This window comes from Pristis pectinata, chromosome 10 (assembly GCF_009764475.1).
Source record: "Pristis pectinata isolate sPriPec2 chromosome 10, sPriPec2.1.pri, whole genome shotgun sequence".
Classification (NCBI taxonomy): Eukaryota; Metazoa; Chordata; class Chondrichthyes; order Rhinopristiformes; family Pristidae; genus Pristis; species Pristis pectinata.
The window spans coordinates 16234023-16254649 of record NC_067414.1 but is presented as its reverse complement, the minus strand read 5'-3'; positions in this window follow the sequence as shown (position 1 = coordinate 16254649).

Below are 20627 nucleotides of genomic sequence, written 5' to 3'. Positions count from 1 at the left end.
ATGGAAGAGTTCACCAATTAGTTCCACTCTCCTGGCTGTTACCTGTAACCTTGCAATTATTTTACCCTTAAAGTATGTAACCACTTGCCCTGCTCTCCATTCTGCCTCAGTGAACATCACAGGAAGGTCTTCCACATAAAAACAATCTCATTCTCCTCACTGGTTCTTTTCACCCGTGATCATAAACCTGTGCTTACTGACTGTTCTGTCATTAGAAACAGCCTTGCAGTACTTACTCTAACAAAACATTTGTGACTTTCAGCTATCAAATCTGCCTTTAAGCCTGAAAATCAAAAAAATGCAGATGGAAATCTGACATAAAAGTCAGCAAATGCTGGAAGTATCTCAGCACGTCAGGTAGCATTTGTGGAGAGAGAAACAGTTAATGTTTTGGGTTAACTACCTTTTATCAGACCTGAAAGATTGACTGTTCCTCTCTGACCTACTGAGTGGTTCTCCAGCATGTTCTGCTTTTATTCCCCTTGATCATCTCTGCTTTACAAGCAAGAGCCCCAGTTTCTCCACTCTCTCCACATACCTGAAGATCCTCATCTCAGGCAGATTTCCAGCAAATCTCTTAATTTTGATCATTCATGGGATGTGGGTGTCACTGGCAATGCCAGCATTTATAGTTCATCTCTAATCATTCCCAAATTGAGGAGGCAGTTAAGAATCTGGAGTTGCATATCAGCCAGTGTGGGTAAAGATGGCCCATTGGTAAATTTTGGTAAATTCATTTATTGTTGTCACATGTACCGAGGTACATTGAAAAACTTTGTTTTGCATCAATAGAGGTTTCAATTAAATTTCAATTACAACAGTGCATTGAGGTAGTACAAGGGAAAACAATAATAGAATGCGGAATAAAGTGTTATAGTTACAGAGAAAGTGCAGTGCAGGCAGACAATAAGGTGCAAGGTCATATCAAGGTAGATTGTGAGGTCAAGAGTCCATCTGATCATACTAGGGGACTGTTCAGTAGTCTTATAACAGTGGGTAGAAGCTGTCCTTGAGCCAGGTGGTACGTGCTTTCAGGCTTTTTATATTCTGCCTGATGGGAGGGGGGAGAAGAGAGAATGTCCAGGATGGGTAGGGCCTTTGATTATGCTGGCTGCTTTACTGAGACAGCGAGAAGTGCAGACCGTGGAGGGGAGGCAGGTTTCCGTGATGTGCTGAGCTGTGTCCACAATCCTCTACAGTTTCTTGCAGTCCCGGGTAGAGCAGTTGTCAAACCAAGGCTGGATGCATCCGCATAGGACGCTTTCTATGGTGCATCGATAAAAATTGGTGAGTGTCAAAAGGGACATGCCAAATTTCTCTGAGCACCTTCTGAGGAAATAGAGACATTGGTGAGCTTTCTTGGCCGAGGCGTCTAAGTGGTTGGACCAGGACAGGTGATTGGTGATGTTCACTCCTAGGAACTTGAAGCTTTCAAACGTCTTGACCTCAGCACCGTTGATGTAGACAGGAACATGTGCAACCCCCCTGCTTTCTGAAGTCAATGATCAGCTCTTTTGTTTTGCTGACATTGAGGGAAAGGTTGTTGTCATGACACCATGTCACTAGGCTCTCTATCTCCTTCCTGTACTCTGACTCATGGTTATTTGAGTTTCAACCCACTATGGTGGTATCATGGTATCACCTGCAAACTTGTAGATGGTGTTAGAGCAGAATCTGGCCACACTGTCGTGAGTATATAGGGAGTAGAGTAGGGGCTGAGGACGCAGCCTTGTGGGGCACCAGTGTTGAGAATAATCGTGGCGGAGGTGTTGCTTCCCATCCTCACTGATTGTTGTCTGTTGGTCAGGAAGACAAGGACCCATTTCCTTCCCTGAAGGATATTAATGAAACATAAGGCTTTTTATGACGTGGGTTACTTGTGCTGAAACTAGTTTTCATTCCCAGTTTATAATTACATGAACTTAAGTTCCCCATCTGCCATGGTGGGATTTGAACTTATACCTTGGATCAATAGTCCAGAATGGTAGGACTGTGGTTGGTGCTGTCGCTTCACAGTTCCAGGGACCTGGGTTTGATCCTGAACTCCAGTCTCAGCTGTGCAGAGTTTGCACCTTTGCTCCGGGACTACCCAAATTTCCTCTGGGTGCTCCTATTTCCCCCAAATCCCAAAGATGTGCAGGTAGGTTGATGGTGACTGTGAATGACACTTTAGTGGACATAAGTGGCATAAAAATCAAAAAGGAGTTGATGAGCATGTGTCGGGGAGGAATGATTTCAGGAAAATAAGGAGAGGAGGAATGTAACTAACAGCAGCTGGCATTCACCCAGTGGGTTGAATAACCTCCTGCTGCCTCATAATGTTTAAAATAAGAAACTCCAGCACTATTCTGGTAACTTAACCATGATGTTGCACCTCTCTAGTGTTGCCATCTAAGGTGGAGCTTCTTCCTAAAGTGTATCTTAGAGGAAGAAACATAATGTTCCAATAGAGTCATAACTAGTGACCTATAAAAGGTTTAGCAAGCTATCTACTTTTTGAACTCTGGAGCTTAATAAGTTGCTTACTTCCAGCTTTCAACTTTCCTCCAAACCAATATGAACTGTTGAAGGCAATGGACTTAATAAAAATGTCCGTTAGATGTAATAACATAAACTCTCTTGTTTAAAGTCAGCTGGTGCATTAAAATAAAGAGTAGGTTTTAAAGTACCGAAGCGGCTTTGTGGGACTTGTCACAAGTACCTGTAGGGGTTCTACTCCTTCCTGACAGAGATAAGCAAATTGTATGAGATTCAATTAGAAAATGTAATTGTGGTAGTAACTCTACTGATTCTGAATGTAAAAGACTCTCTGAACATTTCAGGGACACAGATTTGTAATTCATATATTTTATATTGATTCAGAGCAGTAAATTTGATTTAGAAAATTTAATACACCTTATTTGAACAATGCCATTTGTTCTGAGTAGTGGCCTCACACAGGCTATGAATAATTGGAGGGTTTACATTTACTAAGCTCTTGAGGTCACTAAAATTCCACTTACACGTTTATTAAGAATATGATTTACTGAGCAGTATTCATCTGCTCTACAGAACCTTTTTGCCTATGAAAGAATTAATGGTTTCTTTTAGTGGTACGATTTGCTGTAATCTCAGAAAAACAGCCCAGAGCAAAATGCTGTTCATGCTGAAAAATTTACCTTCCTCCTCCCCGTCTGCCCTCATTTCTTTATTTTTTCCTTAGGTCCAAAAATGACAAAATTATCCATGCAGCCCTTTATGATAGCTTCGATTACCAATGAAACAGGGCGCAGTCCTTCATCTGAAAGCAGTTTGCAGGGGATAGCTTCACCTAGACACTCCTGTTGGTGTTAGGGAATGGTTTCCACTCCCCTTCATTATCAGTATTGCTATCTTTTCCATCAATCCTGGCAAAGATGGTGCAGGGGAGAGTGTTCATTGTATTGTTTCCAACAACATGACTGAAAATATCTTGAAATACGTTTTCTTTTTGCAAAAATCAATAGTTTCTAGGTGTATGAAGGACTTTGCTGAATATGCTGTCCAGTCACTCCTCCAAGATGCAGATGAATCCTCTCTCAATATCCCCCACTTCTCATTTATAGGATTCATCACTTTATCTCCTTTATGCTTCTAATTTAACTTCCCTATGATCATGAACAACTCTGGTAATTCAGAGGTTGCTGATTCTTTACTCTCCACAAGATTTCTGTTTGCAGTGGCTCCCACCAATCTCACCCATAATTCCTGCACTGAGGAACATCCACCTGTTAGCTTTGACCTGCTCAATCAACAGGACCTGCTGGAGTTCAAGGTGTTCCTGTAGATTGCCACACTGAGGAAAGAATCCTCTGTACTATGCAGAAGACACCAAATTTCACCCTGTGCTGTGGAAGAACTTAAGTAATAGGAAAAGGAGGAGCCTTTTGGCCCCTTGAGTCTGCTCCACCTTGTAATTAGATCATGGCTGAGCTGTTTGTTGACCTCACACTTTTCTGCGCCACCCCCAAAACCTTCAAACCACTTGCTGTAAGAGCCAATATTCCATTTAACTTATTAATTACTTGGTGTATCTACATGCTAACTTATTGTGTTTCTCATCCAAGGGCACCCAGCTCTCACCAACACTCCATATTTTCACACCATTTAAATAATACTTTGCTGTTCTATTTGTTCTACCAAAGTGAATAACCTTACTTTTCCCTCATTATACTTCATCAACCATCTTTTTGCTTATTATTTAACTTAATTCTTTTTGTTGACACTTTTTTTCTGGCCTGGCAACTTTCCCAACAATGTTTCTATTATCAGCAAACTTGGATATATTACATTTGCTCTTGCCATCTAATTTTATATTTAAAACGTATACTGAATGTTATGATCACTTTTCCCCAGAAGATCCTTTGTAAGAGATCATAAACTAATTCTGCCTCACAACATATGAACAGATGTAAAAAAGCCAGTTCCCAGGTGGGTTCATGATGTATGTTACTGGGAAACTGTCTTAAGTGCATTCCATGAACTTATCAGCAAGACCACTCTTCTCAATCTATTTGAAGGTTAAAGGCTCAATGGTTGGTGCAGGAATTCATCCCATTTTAAAATATAGGTTAAATTCCAATTCAGGATATAAAGGGCAGAAAGTGGGATGTTTACTGATGGTTGCACAACATTCAAATCCATTTGCAATTCCTCAGCTAATGAAGCAATCCATGTCTGCATGCAGAAAGACCAAGCCATCATGTAGGCATGGAGTGATAAATGGTAAGTAACATTCATATCATAAAAGAGTAAGACAATGACAATCTCCAACAAGAGAGAGTCAAACAACCTACTGATGACATTCAAAGACGTTACCGTCACCAAGTCCCTGCCATCAATATCCTGGGGGGTCATCTTTGATCAGAAGCTCAACTGAATCAGCCAATACTGTGACTATAAGAGCGGGTCAGAGATTGGGTATCCTGCCGCAAATGACTCATCTCCTGATACCACAGAAGGGCACCACGTCAGAGCACCAAAAGCCATAGTCTAAATCAGAGGAAATGCAAGTGAATCGTTGCTTCAGCTGAAAGGTGGTTTGAGTCCCTGGATGGTGGAAAGGGAAGAGAGAACAAGGCAGTGTTGCCTCTCCTGTGGTTGCATGGGAAATGCCATGAGAAAGGGAGTAGTCAGTGGAGATGGAAGGGTGGACCAGGGAGTCACAAAGATTATAATCCTTTAAAATAAGCAGTTACAGGCCTAAGAGCATGGAAAAATCTTTCAGTTACCATTCCCGTTATGGCCTTTATTTCAGCTTTTAGTTATAGACAGTTTAACCCCAACCTTTTGACTTCAGAACCAAAAATGCTACTGACTGAACTATATTGACACCTTAGTTCACAAGACGTTCACAACTGCATTGTATTGGACCTAAATTGGCACTTACTTCCAGGTTCTCATTATCTTCTTCCAGTTCAGAGACACAGTGGGTCATTGGATCGGGCATGTTGACGATCATTCTCCTCTACTTTTCACTTCTCTTCAATGGTCCTTCAGGTTTCGGGATGACTTGCTTCCACTACAGTTCAGACGGTGCTGATGAATCACCTCTGGCATCTACAGACACTGCGATTGGCCGAACAGGTGGTCCATGGCAGGAAGGGTGGGTGGGTTGCTTGGACAAGGGCCCCACAAGCTTCCATCAAGGTGGGATTCTGACTTAGAGCCGTTCAGTCACAATCCCGGGAATGGTAGCTTCCCACCACTGGCTCCTCAGCCAAGCACATACGTCCAATGTCCAAACATGCAGCACCTCTCGTACAGAGCAGGATTACTATTGCAACAACACATCATCAGTAGAATAAAACTAACCTGTCTAATGATGGGTCCTCAGTGCCTTCTCAGATGCTGCATTTAGACTTGTCGTGGACCAGGGATTCCTGTGAGTCATTGGAGATGTTACTTTTTTTTTGTAGTGACTTTTAAGACATCTTTGGTGTGTTGTCTCTTATCTCCTGGAAATCTGTTGCCATGATGAAGCGTGGAGTAGACTGCTTGTGTCAGGAACTTTTTGTCTACCTGAAGACAATATGGTCCACCCAACAGAGCTGGTTAACAATGATCATAGCCTCTGGGGTTGGTGATCTGGGAGAGGACATTGACCTTGATTTCCTTATCCTACCAGTGGATCCGAATGATATTATGAGGTAGCATTGGCAGTACCTTTCCCCTGTCTTCAGATGCCTACAGCAGACAATCCAAGTCTCAGAAGCTCAGTGATCACTGCAGCCTATAAATCATAAGCTTGGTGCTGGGTTTGAAGTCTTGGTCTTCCAACACACTTGGTCTTCCTCAGACAGTCAAAGGCAGTGCTAAAGCAGTGGAGATAATGATGGATTTCTTCATTGATGTCTGCCTTCACTGAGAAGTGGCTCCTGGGGTATGGAAAGTGATTCATATTTTCCAGTTAACATCAATGAAGGAATATCGTACCAGCAAAGCTTTAACTTCAGTCAGTGATTTATTCCTGCTAGAATTTATAGGCATTGCCATTGTTAGATTTGGGCTTCCTTTTAGAGAGAAAAACCTCATTTGTGGCACAATTCTAACATATTAGAATCTTCCTTGGCTTTTTAGAGTTGCTGTTTTTTGCCAGATTTAGTTAGCTGCATCACATGCTTTCATTTTATGTACTAACCTTGCTGTGTGATCATGTGTTCAGCTTCCACGTGTGGATTAATATATTTTGGGTTTCCTGAAGAACTTAAATGAAAATCAATAAAAACCTGCAGATGCTGGAAATCTGAAATAAAAACAGAAAATGCCTGAAATGTTCAGCAGGTCAGGCAGCATCTGTGGAGAGACAAAAAGTCCCTGCCTTGATTTTTGACATAAATTGTTAACTTTTGTTTCTCTTCCCATAGGTGTTTCCTGACCTACTGTGTGTTTCCAGCATTTTCTGATCTTACTGGTGAAGAACTTTTTGGCTTCTTTCCTCGCTGCCTCTGAGCTCCCCCTCAGTCCTACAGTCCTGACCCTTTGTGGACCCCCAACGTCCTTCACTGCCTTCAGCTGCCTTGGCTTTAAGAGCTGGAATTCTTATGTAATCCTTTTCACCTTTCCCTCCCTTTATCCTATTCTTGGATGCTTCTTAAAGCTTATCTCTCACCAAACCTTTGGTCACCCATATCTCGTTTGATGTCAAATTTAAAATGATATCATTCCTGTTAAGCACCTTATAATGCTTTAATATACTAAATGGCTAACATGAGGGGGCATAATTTTAAGGTGATTGGAGGAAGGTATAAGGGGGATATCAGGGGTAAGTTTTTACAGAGAGAGTGGTGGGTGCATTGAATGCACTGCTGGCAGAGATTGTTGGGGCAGATACATTAGGGAGATTTAAGAGACTCTTAGATAGCCACATGAATGATAGAGGAATGGAGGGCTATGTGGGAGGGAAGGGTTAGATAGATATTAGAGCAGGATAAAATGTCGGCACAACATTGTGGGCCGAAGGGCCTGTACTGTGCTGTAATATTCTATGTTCTATGTTCTAAAGATGCAAAACACATGGGTGAAAGCTTATGCCTGTTTGTTTGTCCATACAGTGCAGTGATATAGATTGCAATCTGGAATTATTTTGACTTAGGTTTTTTTTCTGTTTTTCTAGGTCATTGGCTTTGAAGTATCTTTACTAGTGATATTCTTGTTCCTGGATGATGTGGGGCCTTTGCTTCATTTCAGCTTTGTGAGGTGTTTTCATTCTTTTGGTCACAGAACCTAGCAGAACACCCAAATTTTGTTCAAGCCATCATAGTTATGAAGAAAATTGGTGAAATTGTTCAGATAGTCACCACATCCCTGCTTTCACCCTGCAAATGTTTCATCTCCAGTTCCCCTTTCAAAGTTATCGTTGAATCTGCTTCCTCCACCCTTTCAGCCTGTGCATTCTAGATCACAACAGCTCAACACAAAAGAAAAATTCCTTTTTATTTCCCCTCTCATTTCATTGCTGATGTGGACTGTTAGGGTTATGCAAATTACCATACCAAAGAGAACAGATAAAAGCCTGCAGAAAGTTGGGGACATCTGTTTGGATGAATGAAGGAACCTTCAGAGACATGCCAAAAGTTTGGGATGAGCAAAGAGGACAATGAAAATTACACACTAAACACAATTACAAAAATATCAATTTTGGACCAGTCCATCAGATAAAATAAAATAAGATATTTTTATTTGTCACATGTGCATCGAAACACAGTGAAATGCATCTTTTGCGTCGAGTGTTCTGGGGGCAGCCCGCAAGTGTCGCCACCCTTCCGGCGTCAACATAGCATGCCCACAACTTCCTAACCCATATGTCTTTGGAATGCGGGAGGAAACCGGAGCACCCGGAGGAAACCCATGCAGACACAGGGAGAACGTACAAACTCCTTATAGGCAGCGGCTGGAATTGAACACGATTCGCTGGCACTGTAATAGTGTTACGCTGACCGCTACTGCGCCTGCCCTTCAAAAGACTATTAGGAAAAAGAATGCCATTGTTAGCTAAATTGACCTTTAATATAAAATGTGTATGCTACTTCCTTAATTATTCCCTGCAAGAGAACTCATGAAATCCCTTCTAGAGTAATATATGTTTGCAGCCTTTGATATTTATGAGATGGAGTTTCTACTTCCCCATTCTACTGGAGACAAATGTGCTTCTTTTCTGCTTAAAATGTTTGACATTGTCCTGTCATTGTCCTTTGCTTGTAACCTGTGGCAGTTGATTTAACTTCCCAACCCATTGACACCTCTCTTTCTCAACAGGCATCTCGCCTTCAATGGCAGCAGTGTCGTCAGAGAGATTCCCGTGGTTACCTGCTGCCTCCACTGGAAGTACCGCTGGTTCATCCTCAAAGTCCTCTCACAGCCTTGCTGCAGCACCTCAAACCCAGCCTCTCAGAACGCCAAATCTCACAGGTACAATCCACCTTCTCAAGATCAGTAGATTCTTATGATTTCTTTATGAACGTTGACTCACTGTCATACAATTGTGCAGTTCGCCCCCCTTCCATCATTACCTGCTACCAGTAACACATTATTTTATGGTTTGTCTTCATTACCTTTGCCTTCACTTCCTATTCTCTTGACACCATGTCTGCAAGCTCCTTGAAAAGGCTGCTGTGTGCTTTTCCAGATATCTTCTTACACACCTGAAATCATGAGCTAATTCCAGCTGTCACGAGGCATGATTTAATCATTATTCAGCTGCCTTCCATTGGCAAACCTCATGGGACTGAACAGTAGCTATCACTATTACACAGCTGAGCACCGATTAGACCCCGGGCCATGGATTAACAGCTGTTAAACATTATTTTTCTTTTCTTTCATTGCTTTGCCTTTCATCGCCATGCCCAGTGTGAAAATGCGAAAGATTTTGAAAGCAGAGATGATGAAAGGAAAGGTATTAGTAAATTCTCAAAATCCTAGTTGTACCAAAAAATAATTCCCTGGATGTTGGAAACCAAAATAAAACGCTGCAGATGCTGAAAACCTGAAATAAAAACAGAAAACGCTCGAAGCACTCAGCAGGTCAGGCAGCATCTGTGAAAAGGGAAATGGAAAAGAGAAATAAAATAGGTGGCTTTGAGTTGCAGAGAAAGTGACAGGAGGAATAGGTGTCCCACAAACCTGTTGTTAGCAACAGATAACACAGAAAATGAAGTGTATTCACCCTCTAACTGCTCTCATTAACCCAGTTGACCTGGCCTCACTCTATCACAGATATTCCCTTTATTCTGTCCATCCATCACTCTTGCATTACCAGGGCATTAACCTTGGTTTAATCAGCATTGAAGAGAATTCCAAGAATAGCAGCAGGTACACCAACATGATGAAACTACAACATCAGGTTATGTGCAAGTTAAATAGCTGGAGCAAAAGAAAATCAAAAACAAACCTGCAGATGCTGGAAATCTGACACAAAACAGAGTTAACGTTTCGGAACCTTTCTTAGAACCTTTTCGTCAGAATTGATGAACAGTGGAAGCAACATGCCAAAAAGCAGTCGATCAGATGACGGTTTTGCTATCCTGTAATATTTGCTGAACAATTAACAGGAGGAGGAGGATCGCCATGACAGTGGAGCCCACACAGGAAGTGTAAAGGTCAAAGCAGCGTCAGCAAGCTGGGAAACTGTTGATGGAGCCAGGGCACATTTGTGGGGAAATCCCAAACTCACACAGAGAAATATCAGTAATCATCTTCCCTGCCATAACCGGACCAATAACTGATCTGCTAAAATAATTCATTTAAGTCCAAAGGAACGATTTCTTTGTGCTTAATGCATTATTCTTTGCCTATTTCTGTTAACCTACCAGGATGTAACTGTGGTTTCTGTCAAATGTCCTGCTGCTTTTTAATCCAGTTACAAGTGCAAAGCTGGGAGAAGGTTTCAGCTCCAAACTCACCAAAATCTAATAAGATGGGGGTATACTTGTCTGAAAAACAAGCTTTCCATGGGGATATATGGCAACATGAAAGAGAATTGCCACAAGAATGAAGGAAATATTTGTATGAACTTTTGTTATGGCAACCAATTAGATAAAAGGGTGTGTCAAAAATCTGGGAGAATGTTTAGAGAAGATGATCTGTGGGTTACAAGTGATAATAGAGAAGAAAGATCTAACATTGCTGGACTAAGCTTGCTGACTGGAATGGTTGCCCAGGCCCCTAAATGCCTGTCCTTACCTGTCCTGGTGCAAAGGACCAATTTTGTTGGACATCCACATGCTTGAGTCCAACAGTGTGATCCAAGTGGTGACTGTTCATCAGATGGCACAGTGCAGAGCTTCCATCCCTGGAATGCCCTGACAGCCTTGGCACAAGGCAACACTGGGGCCAAGCTCTTTTTCTGTGTGCTTTTATATATTTTAATTAAAATACATAAAAACACACAAAAATAATATGGATATTTTTGAATATTTCAACTTTCATACTTCATCTTACATTTAATGGGCTTTCTGGTTCTGACCATGCAGAATTTCCCTTCTAATATCCACTTCTTCTGTCAGTAGAAGGGTGCCGGCTCTTGTCTCTGCTTTCTATCAGTACTCTGAGTATTCTCCAAGTTGTGCAGTGACATAATTCTTTGTGTTCAGGATGTGTGTTCAGGTTGTTATCCTGTGTGTTCAGGATAACAATACACAATGACCTTTCTGGACCATCACGAAAGAACAATCAAACACAGAAGTTGTGTTTGGACTCCAAGACTTCAAGACCGATGAGCCGCAGCCACTTACCCTGGAAGCATGGTAAGAGGGCTGGGCTGCAGGTGATGCTGAAACAGCATGGATTCAAGACTCCCTCCCCAGCATACTACTAGCTAACGTCCAGGCCATTGAGAACAAAGTTGATGAACTAAGGGCAAGACTGACCTACCAAAGACAAGTGAGGGACTGCTGTGTACTGTGTCTCACCGAAATGTGGCTTACACCTGCTTCGCCTGACTGCGCCATACGACCTGAGGGCTTCTCAACTCACTGAATGGACTGTACAGTGTCCTCAGACAATGTCAGAGGTGGAGGGGTCTGTTTCTTAATAACTCCTGGTGCTCGGATGTGATGGTCCTGGTGAGTTCGTGCTCACCCAGCCTGGAATATCTAACGGTGAAGTACCACCATACTATCTGCCATGGGAGTTCATTTCAGCTGTCCTGACGGCAGTCTACATCCCACCCCAGATGGACGTGAAGCCTGCACTCAATAAGCTATAGTCTGTGGTCAATAGCCTTGAAACAGGATACCCTGAGGCCCTCTTCATCATTGCAGGTGACTTCAACCAGGCCAACTTCAAGAGTGTGTTACTAAAATATACCAGCACATCTCCTGTCCCACTGGGGGCTCAAACACCCTTGACAATTGCTATACGACCATCAAAGGTGTGTACCGAGCCACCCCCCCACCCCACTCCCCCCCCCCCCCCCCCGTCGTCACTTTGGTAAATCAGACCACCAGGCTGTGCTCCTTCTCCCTGCCTACAAACAGAAGCTGAAATGGGAGGATCCAGTACAGAAAGTCATACAGTGCTGGCCTGAGGAAATAGATGAGCTCCTACGCAACTGCTTTCAGTCAGTGGACTGGTCCTCAGCTGCCAGTCTGGATGAGTATGTCACCACCGTCACAGACTTTATCAGCAAGTGTGTTGAGGACTGTGTTCCAAAGAGATCAATCCGGGTGTTCCCAAACCAGAAACCATGGATGAACTGGGCGATCCACTCCCAACTGAAGTCTAGGACTGCAGCGTTCAAATCAGGTGATTCTGACCTTTACAAGAAATCAAGATACGACCTCCATAAAGCTATCAGAGATGCCAAGGAACAATATCAGTCCAAAATCGAGTCTCAGACCAGCCGTCAGTTGTGGTAGGGTTTACATGCTATAACGGGCTACAAAACAAAGTCAGGCAGTATCGCCAACAACAGCGCATCCCTTCCCGATGAGCTTAACGCATTCTATGCACGTTTTGAACAGAAGGGGATTGGTATGTCACCACCCACTCTGACAGCCTCCAATGAACCTGAACCCATGGTCACCATTGAAGGCGTAAGATCAGTCTTCCGGAGAGTGAACCCAAGGAGAGCATCTGGCCCGGATGGTGTCCCTCGCCGTGTCCTCAGATCCTGTGCAGATCAGCTGCCAGGGGTACTTGCAGACATTTTTAACCTCTCCCTGCTTCAATCTATGGTTCCCACCTACTTTAAGAAGACCATTATCAGCCAGGTACCTAAGAAAAACAAGGTAATGTGCCTTAATGACTACCAACCAGTGGCTCTGATACCCACCATCATGAAGTGATTTGAAAGGTTGGTCATGACATGCATCAATTCCAGCGTCCCAGACAACCTCGACCCACTGCAATTCGCCTACTGCTGAAACAGGTCAATGGCAGATGCCATCTCCCTGGTCCTACACACATCTCTGGAGCATCTGGACAGTAAAGGTACCTGTGTTAGACTATTGTTTATTGCCTTCAATGCTATAATTCCAAGCAAACTTATCACCAAACTCTGAGACCTGGGACTCAACACCTCCCTCTGCAACTGGATCCTTGACTTTCTGATCAATAGACCGCAATCAGTGAGGATAGGCAGCAACACTTCCAGCACGATTATTCTCAACATTGGTGCCCCACGTGGCTGTGTCCTCAGACCCCTACTCTATTCCTTATACACCCATGACTGCTTGGTCAGATTTTGCTCTAACGGTATCTGCAAGTTTGCGGTGATACCACCATAGTGGGCTGTATCTCAAATAATGATGAGTCAGAATACAGGAAGGAGATACGTAACATGGTGTCATGACAACAACCTTTCCCTCAATGTCAGCAAAACAAAAGAGCTGGTCATTGACTTCAGGAAGGAGGGCAGTGCACACGTATCTGTCTACATCAATGGTGCTAAGGTTGAGAGGGTTGAGAACTTCAAGATGCTAGGAATGAACATCACCAATAGCTTGTCCTGGTCCAACCACATAGACACTATGGCCAAGAAAGCTCACTTGCACCTCTACTTCTTCAGGAGGCTAAAGAAATATGTCCCCCTTGACATTCACCAACTTTTATCACCATATAAAGCATCCTATCTGGATGCATCGCAGCTTGGTGTGGCAACTGCTCTGCCCAGGACTACAAGAAACTGCAGAGAGTTGTGGAAACAACCCAGCACATCACAGAAACCGGTCTCCACTCCATGGACTCTGTCTATACCTTGCTGCCTCAGTAAAGCAGCCAGCATAATCAATGACCACACCCACCCAGGACATTCTCTCTTCTCGCCTCTCCCATCGGGCAGAAGATACAAAAGCCTAAAAGCACATACCACCAGGCTCAAGGACAGATTCTATCCTTCCTTGAACAGTTCCCTAGCACGATAAGATGTACTTTTGACCTCACAATCTACCTCTTTATGACCTTGCACCTTATTGTCTACCTGCACTGCACTTTCTCTGTAGCTGTTACACTTTATTCTGCATTTTGTATTGTTTTACCTTGTACTACCTCAATGCACTGTGTAATGAATTGACCTGTACAATCGGTATGCAAGACAAGTTTTTCACTGTACCTCGGTACAAGTGACAATAATAAACCAATTCCAATTCCAAGGTGCATTTGCACATCTTTGGGACATGCCAAAATGCTTTAGAACCAAATCAGTACATTTGAAATGTCGTCACAGTTGTAATCTGTGACAGGCCATAATTAATTTGTGTGCAGTGAACTCCCACAAATTGCAATTTGATAATGACCAGTAATCTAGTGCAGTTAGCTGATGAATAACTGTTCACTGGAGTGGTGGGGTAGGGCGAATGGGAGTGGAAATTCTCTAAAATTTAATTTGAATAGTGCAACCAGCTGAGGGAGCAAGAAAAGGGGCCCATTTGATACCTCATCCAAATGTCTGCAATGGAATGAACAATGGTGCACTTCACTCTCAGTCTAACACTGGACTGTCAGCCTTAATCATATGTTCTCAGGGACTTCAAGCAACAGCTTTCTGCATCAAAACTTAGAGTGCTGCTACTTGATTCAAGGGGGCATTTATCTCAATATAATACGTTGGAAAACAAAGTCATTTTCTTTTGAAACACCACTGGAAATTGAATGCAAGGAACCAGGACACTTTTCAGTAATCAAGGAGAATTTCTGCACCTTTCAATGACAAAAGACTGCCTCCATGTCATGATGCCAACCATGACTCATTGAAAGCACTCACACATCTCCTACATTATCACAGTGAATAACACTTTAAATGTACTTCTTGGCTGTAAGCTGCTTTGGGACATTGTGAAGGGCACTGTTTACTTATTTTGTTCCATATTAAACTGTGACAGTACAACAAGGTCAATGATTCAAACTGACAAACAACAAGATATCTATATTAGTCACATGTACATCGAAACACACAGTGAAATGCATCTTTTGTGTAGAGTATTCTGGGGGCAGCCCGCAGGTGTCACCACAGTTCTGCACCAACATAGCATGCCCACAACTTCCTAACCCGTACGTCTTTGGAATGTGGGAGGAAACTGGAGCACCCGGAGGAAACCCACGCAGACACGGGGAGAACATACAAATTCCTTACAGACAGTGGCCGGAATTGAATCCAGGCCGCTGGCGCTGTAATAGCATTACGTGCCTGCTCATTTTTTTTCAGACTGCTTATCAGGATATATTCTAATCAATTCTTGGAATAGGATTCCAGTGCAGAAGTGGATGCAGTTTCAGATAGTTGAATGCTGTGATGGTGGACAGAAGTGGAGTCACAGTCATAATGTAGGACATGTGTAAATCAGACAGTAAGATCCCACAAATAGATATGTAAATATGTCCCAGCAATCTGTATTGGTGGCATAGACTGCAAGATAAATAATGCCCAGAATCCCAGGGAGAACACATCTCAGGGCAGCACAGTGGTTCATGATATTCTGCTGCCTCACAGCTCCAGTATCCTGGGTCCAATCCCGATTTCAGTTGTTATCCGTATGGAGTTTGCATGTTCTCCCTATGACCACACAGGCTTCCTTTGGGTGCACCGGTTGGTAGGTTAATTAGCCACTGTAAATTACCCTGAACATTGGTGGGTGGTTGGACAATAAGGTAATGGGGGAAGTTAATGGGGATGGTACAGGAAAAATGGGTGCCTGATGGTGGCTGCAGACCTGATGGCTGAAGGATCTGGTTTGGAGGTGTATGACCCCATGACAATGACATCTACTATTGTTGGACTCATACCATGGGATCTTTTAAACGCACCGAGGGGAGAACTTTGATGTATTTTAAAAAAGACACACAAGGTGCTATATTGATGCAAGTCTTTCAGTCTTCTTTTCCCCTTAAGTGACAAAGGATACACAGGATGGCCTTCCTATCCATGCCTACGTCCAGTGACAGACCTCTCCCCACCAGTGCTGTACCCCAGTGTAGTACAGTGACAGATCTTCCCCCACCGGTACTGTTCCCTGGTGTTATACAATGACAGAACTGTCCCTGCCATTTCTGGCCCTGGACCTTGAGGTGGATATGGACCTAGATCTGTACTCACTCCCAGCAGATCAGACATGGACTTTGGTTCTTTGTTCCCTGTGCCTGCCCCTCAGCATGTGTCTGTGGTTTCTACCTTGATATTGGACTCAGTCCGAAACCTGGTGTTTGACTCTGTTTCCAGCTCCTATCAAGTCTTTCCCTCGGCCCACTCTGGTTCCTGAAGCCACTCTAGTTCCTAGTGCCAGTCACATTCTGGACCCTGTGTCCCTGGATCAATCCTGGCATCAGATGGGGCCCACGGAGCAGGTGGAGAGTAGAGGAAGTTGAGATCTACCTCAGCTCTGCAGTCACTGACTGCACAGTAGCTCCTGTGAGGGCACAGTGAAGGCTTCTTAGTGATAGCTGCACCGTGACACCTCAGCTGCTCCTCTGAGGGAGTTGGGGCTCCTTCAGTCCTGCTCCCTCACCCTCACCTTGGTTAAATGGAAAAACTGGCTTTCTCTATCAAAGTCATACAGGACAATCAATTTTCAATTTAAACAATGCAAGTGCAGGACCAAATGGGAACATTGACTCCTGAGTGTATTCTGAGTTCAAAGGAGTTCATGGCACAAAAGGAGGCCATTGTATTCAGCCAACCAAAAATGGACTTTATATTCATTCCATATCCCTGATATAGGTCCCTAGCTTTGTCATCTACCAGATACTGCCTAATTGCAATGAAAATTTCTGCTTCCATCATTTTTTCTGGCAGTGATCTCCAGACCCTCAACACTCATCCTCAACACCCCTCTGAACACTTCCCATTCACCTTAGCTCCAGAGAGTTTAGCCCATTCTATCAGTCTTTCCCCTTAAGACAAACTGCTCATCCCAAGAATCAACCAAGTGAACTTTGGCTGCAGTTCTACCAAGGCAAGTGTATCCTTCCTTCAATAAAGAGACAAAGACCGCAACCAGTACTCCAGGTATAGTCTCAATAGTGCCTGGTACAGTTAAAGCAAGTGTTCCTTATTCACATACTCCATCCTCTTTGCAATCAAGACCAACCTTCCATTTACATTTTTAATGACCTGCTTTACCTTTCCATGGTAACTTTCTGAGTTTCTTTCCATGTTTCCCCTTCTTAATATCCGGATGATGGGAGGATTGCTCCAGGATGAATGTGCTTATATTCCTTTGCTTCAAACGAAAGAAATGCTTACTTTCTGAGAGTCAACTGAGGGAAGAGGACAGGAATGAGTAATGGTGATTCTCCAGTCCCTAGACTAAAAGCAAAGTGACTATGGGGGGAGAGAGAGATTGTGGCCCCCAATACTGTACGGAACATTGAGAATGGTAATCAAAAAAACTGCAGATGCTGGAACTCTGAAATAAAAACAGAAAATGTTGAAAACACTCAGTAGGTCAGGGAGCATTTGTGGAAAAAGGAACAAAATTTATGGTTCAGGTCATACATCTATAATATTAACTCAGTTTTTCGCTCTCTGCTAACACTGCCTGACGTGTATTGTTCCTTTATTCATTTTCTTTCTCTCTAAGTGCCCTCAATCTATCAGACAGCTGGCTTCATCAACATGGCAACCCTGGCCTTACCCCATCAGAGATTGTTCCTTTGAACTATCCATTCTTCTCCCATCCTTTTTCCAAGTTAAAACCAGATGTTTTCTCTCTTTCCCTGTTTGCCGGGAAACATTGACACATTTTTCTCTCCACAGGTGCTGCCTGATCTGTTGAGATAAAAAGGTCCTGTGCTATTGCTTTAAAGGGCCAATAACTTATTCTGAATTTGGCATTTTCCCTTTTGATGCTGCAGGATTATTTTTATTTGTGAATCCAGTCAGAAGAAGCTTCCTATCAGAAAGATGTTTATGTTTTGCTTTCAAAATTGCCCCAGCTATGGAAATGTCAGATTGCAATGCATGACAACTGTCAGGAAAACTGCAGTTCACTGACCATTAGTTGAAAGAAAATAAATTTCCCCTGTAAAGGACAAATTCCCACAGAGACATCTTCCTATGTATTCGACTTACAGATTTTTTAAAGGGGAATTTAATTGGTCAAAATATCATAATGTAAGATGCCAAGCAATGAAAACAACTCGGGCACACAAAGCCCAGAAGGCTCCATTGATGAAAAAGGAATAAGAGGAGACTATTCTGCTTCTTGATCCTGTACCTACCACCATTCATTTAGTTCACAGTGTGCTGATTTCATCTTCCATGATCTTACTATCACACCCAACAAAGAATCTACCGGTCCCAGTTCTGAAATTTCCATTCAACACTTTTGAGGGAAGAGCTTTTTGGATGTCCATTAACTGCTGTGAACCATCCTGAACAGTCTAACTCTACATTTTTGTGCCCTCTTGTTCTGGCAAACAGTATCACTTTTACCTCATCTCTCAGCTCCTTTTGGTCATCTTTAACATTTCAATCAGCTCACCCCTTATTCTTCAAGGAGAGCACAGGATGAACTTTTGGAACCGAGTCTCATATTTTATGCCTTTTAGCCCAGTAGCATTCGAGTGATCCTGTACGATTCCCCTTCCAATGCAAGTATATATGTTAGTGATGTGCTGCTCAGAAACAAATGTGATACTGAGTCAGTTGGTTTGAAGTCTGACTCCTGAAGGAGGTAGATCAGAAAATTGGGCATGGGAAGAGTTTTACTGCTAACATATCCCAAGGAGAATGTGCTGGTCTTATTCAGGATATATGCCAGTCTGTTTCTTCTTATTTATTACTTTTACAGGATCTGGGCATTGGTAAGGTCAGCATTTATTGCCTATCTCTTATTGCCCTTGGACCGAGTGACTAGTTGGACAATTTCAGAGGGTATTGGTGTTATACACAAGTGAATCAACTTGCTGATTAGGTGAAAATTGCCTGCTACATTTCTTGCTTTACATCAGAAACTATGTTTCCTGATTCGGCATTGGTGGGAAAATGCTTTGGGACATCCTGAGATCATGAAAGGTCCAAAACAAAATACAAGGACTTTCTGATTTCAATGCAAGAGTCCAATCAGGATCATTTTAAAAGTCTACCCCACTGTCTTGCAAGAGCCAAGCATTGGTTTACAAGTGTTCTCCAAGATCCTGGAACAAATAAAAGCAAGCTGTCTGGTTTTATAAAATAAAATAAAACCAGAAAATACTGGGAGCACTCCACAGGACAAGCAGCATCTGTTGAAAAAGAGACAGAGTTAGCATTTCAAGTTAAAGATCCTTCACAAAGGATGTGCCAGACCTGCTCAGTGTTTCCGGCATTTTCTGTTTTTATTTCAGATTTCCAGCACCTGCAGTTCTTTATTTAATTTTCATTTACCATCTAGTTTTATTCTGTCCTTGAATCACAGACTAAGGTGGTGCTGTTCTGGGGAAGTGACCTATACTTATATAGCACCTTCCCCATCCTCAGGATATCTCATTATACTTTTTATCCAGTAGATAAGCTAGAAGGTCAATTTGCAGAGAAATTTGTACGACGCATGATAACTTGTCTTTAACACAGAAGACACTTCACAGCAGTTTAATGTAAACTAAAACCAGGCATAGAGCTGAATGTTAGGATAGATGTTAAATGTCCTGGCTTCTAAGGATGGTCTTAAAGGGAGGGAAGGTGGGAGAGACGGAGCTGAAGACATAGTCGCCCATAATGAGGTGATAAAGTATTGGCCTTTACCATAGCAAATCCTCTGACTCCCTTCCCTGCTCCTATCCTCCACCTAACAGCTGTCTTTACTGCATCAATTGACGCCACGCTTACGTCCAAGAGCTAGAGGTTGTTGGCTTCAGCCTTGCTAGAAGTTTAGCAAATAATTTAAGTTGGCACCCTATTGCAATAACGAGGGAGATGACATTACCAGAGGTGCCAAAGTTCAGAGGCACTTCTAAGATAATATGCTCTGTGCATTTCCCAAGGCATACAGGTGAAACATGTACAGCACAGTTCCAATGTTCATTCCTTAAACAAAACAAACAATTATAATTAATGCTTCAATTACCTGTTCTGTGACTTTGCTGCCAGTACACATACTCCATCCCATTCATCCATTACCATGTCACTTCCTCGTCACCTTTCTTTCTTAAGTGCTGGCGGCACGGTAGTGTAGTGGTTAGCGTAAAGGCTATTGCAGCGCCGGCGATTGGAGTTCAATTCCAGCCGCTGGCTGTAAGGAGTTTTTACGTTCCCCCAAATGACTGCGTGGGTTTCCTCCGGGTGCTCCGGTTTCCTTCCATATTCCAAAGACGCTTGGGTCAGTAGGTTAACATGGGTGTAATTGGGTAGCACGGGCTCATTGGGCCAGAAGGGCCTGTTACCGTGCTATATAAATAAAAAAAATCTCTTCAAATGTTCCCTTTCCTACCTCTGTAACCTCCAGTCACCCTACAATAACCCTTAACTCCATCCTCCTCCAACTTTGTCCACTTTTTCCCTTTGTCCATTGCCAATTGTGTGTTGGGGACCTTGGCCCTGAGCTCTGGAGTTCTCTCCCCAAACCCCTCTGACTCTACACCTCTCTCTCTTTTCCATTAAAACATTTCTTAATAGCAGATTCTTCCAATCACTGTTCTTTCACCAAATATCAATATCTGATTGCGGAGCTGAGAAGCATTGGGATTTTTTTAAATGT